General features: G+C 54.6%; 2 protein-coding genes across 2 annotated transcripts in view; both read left to right on the top strand.

The window, feature by feature from the left end:
* Positions 1-2,676, top strand: part of LOC102249163 (dipeptidase 2) — a 10,445-nt gene that overhangs the window by 2,588 nt on the left and 5,181 nt on the right. The gene's annotated exons all lie outside the window — the stretch shown is intronic.
* DPEP3 (dipeptidase 3) overlaps positions 1,848-2,676 on the top strand; it is a 13,614-nt gene continuing 12,785 nt past the window's right edge. Inside the window, exon 1 of the mRNA XM_005876463.2 lies at positions 1,848-1,979. The gene's annotated coding sequence lies outside the window, so the exon portion shown is untranslated. The remainder of the gene's footprint in view (positions 1,980-2,676) is intronic.

Here is a 2,676-nt window from a genome sequence, read left to right as displayed (position 1 = left end):
CTCTCTCTCTCTCTCTCTCTCTCTCCCTCTCCTTCCCTTCCACACTCTCCAAAAGCAATGGGAAAATATCCTAGGGTGAGGATTAAAAAAAAAAAAGGATAGGTCTGGTTGCTCTGTGGGGAATGGACCTGAGGTGGGAAGAGGTGAGAGATGAAACTGCCTGAAGGTGGCCCTCCGTGGGAACAGAAGAGACACTCCTGGGAAAATTTTTGAGGCTGAACCAGCAGGATTTGGAGAAGCCCTAAAAAAGGAGGGGTGGGCAGGGGGAAGGCGGCATCATGAATGACATTCAGGTCAGCTCTGTGGCCAGACCCTGGGCTTCCCTGCCACCTCTGACCACTTCCAGCACCTGGATAACGTTTGCCAGAGCCTCTGCCCCCATATTGTCCCTGTGACCAAGTCTCTCCACTGACACTGGGAGCTCCTAGAGGACAAGGCTTGACTAATGTGTGCCTGTTTCCCCCTCCCCAGGGCAGGGCAAAGGTGGCCTCGGTGAGGTTAAGGGGAGGACAGGCAAGCCTGTTGGCTAACATGTGCTTGCCACCTGGGTGTGAGTGCTCACATGCCCTTGACTGTATAAGGGTCTAGGTCAGCCATGGGCAAACTACAGCCCGCGGGCCGGATCCGGCCCGTTTGAAATGAATAAAACTAAAAAAAAAAAAAAAGACCGTACCCTTTTATGTAATGATGTTTACTTTGAATTTATATTAGTTCACACAAACACTCCATCCATGCTTTTGTTCCGGCCCTCCGGTCCAGTTTAAGAACCCACTGTGGCCCTTGAGTCAAAAAGTTTGCCCACCCCTGGTCTAGGTGTATCTGTGTATAGCTGGGTGTGTGGTCACCTCAAGGCCATGGCCAGCAGAGCCAGCCTATCTAAGGACTGAAGAACGTTACTTAAAATGTGCTGCCTGGCTAATCTACAGATGGTGCCCGCCTCCTCTGGCTCAACAGCCTATCTCTGTTAGACTAGAGCTGCCCCCGTTCCTGGGATGTTAGACATTTGGTCCCTGAAGGAAAACTAAAAATCCTGAAAAGCTAAATGCTCCCTTCTCATTCCTCTACCAGCAGTTCTTATTCATTTGTCTGGACTTCCTGTCCTTCTTTTCCCCATATTTTTATAGCCCAGCTTTCTGGTGGGGCTATCGAGAGTGGAACAGACGTGCTGTTATCTACGAAACTCACATTGGTGGCCTGGAAAACAGCACATCCAAGAGTTTCCCCCCACTCAGCTGCAAGAGTAGGTGTGGGGTTGCTGGCCAGCAATGGGGAGTAGAGGGAAGAAAGGGAGCCAGGTTTGAGTTTGGGTGCACAAGTCACCTCGGGCAGAACGCTGGGGAACTCACATTCAGAAGTGGGGCTGCCTAGAGAACCCTCAAGTTAGACCCACCACCAGTACAGCACCTTTGGTGGGCCCTTCCTCCTGGCCAACAGGCACTGGGCAACATCAAGTGCATAATTCCTCAAATATACCCAAGCGAGGAGCCCTTCCCCTCATGGGTAGCCCAGGACCTCTAGTCCCTGAGGAAGAGTTTTGCTCACTTTATTTCGGGGAGGTTTCTAGGGTCTCCAGGCCTCAGACTTAGGCCACTGTCCCTACTCTGGTCACTCCTATCACCTGGGAAAGGTTACAAAGATGGAGCAACTCCAGGGGGTGCCAAGGTTCAGAATACAAACTTGAGAGGTTGAGGAAGGAAGGAGTTTGGGCAAGGACCCAGAATCCTCTCAACTTCTGTGATAAGGCACATTCCCCACGTACGGGTGTGAGAGAGGGTGTGGGTGTGTGGGTGGGGGTTCTTGGAGGAGAGAGCTAGGATGAGGGCCTGAGGCTGGAAATGGGGTGGGGCCTGCCAAGCAGGAACGGGAACTTAGCCCAGAGCCACCAGATAAGGCGGTTGTAGCCACAAAAACCAAGCTCCAGGCCTTTCCTTAGGACCCATCCTTCTGACCTCAACAAGGCGGGGGGCTTCCACGCTGAGGTAGGAGGGCTCCTGGCCAGCAGGTCAGCCAGCAGCTCTGGGAGGAATGTTGCTGGGACTGGGGGCTCTGCTGCCCTGGAAATAACTCATTTCCTTCCATTCAAACAGAGTATTCTCTGTGCTTCTGCTCTGTTGAGTAAATGCTCCCTGACGCTCTCCAGGTGGTGGCCCAGTTCACATCCCCAAAGTCCCTCCATTCGGACGGTGGGGAGGTGTAGCATGTCTGAGGGGAGAGCTCTTTCCTGGGGCTGATTGGGAAGATGGGAGAGGGGGGTCTCCTGACAGTTCCCAATTCCTGGCTGGACTCCCTGGGGGTAGACACGCAGGCTGGGAGGAAGGGAAGGGAAAGAGAAGGCCAGGGGCAGGGGGCCCCTACCTGAATCCAGGGTCCATAAAGTCAGCCCCTCATTCCAGAGACTATCTCCTCCCTCACACTCAACCCCTGTGGCCCAGCGCAGGAAAGCCGGGATCCCAGAACACTGTGACCATAAAGTGGTCCTAGGGGTGCCCAGGGGCCCAGGGGCAGGCAGATGGGATGTGATAAGGTTGGGAGAGGTCACAGGGCCGAGGGGCCACTCTCTGGACGAAGCACTCCAGGCCCTCTCTCTTGAGAGCAGGTTTGGGGGGGGTGGGGGGAGGAACCTAGAGAGGCCCCAGCAGAGCAGTGGGTGTGGGAGAGGGGCAGGGCGGGAGCCTG

This window comes from Myotis brandtii, unplaced genomic scaffold (assembly GCF_000412655.1).
Source record: "Myotis brandtii unplaced genomic scaffold, ASM41265v1 scaffold486, whole genome shotgun sequence".
Classification (NCBI taxonomy): domain Eukaryota; kingdom Metazoa; phylum Chordata; class Mammalia; order Chiroptera; family Vespertilionidae; genus Myotis; species Myotis brandtii.
The sequence above is the reverse complement of the archived record's forward strand: the minus strand, read 5'-3'. Positions and strand labels throughout refer to the sequence as shown.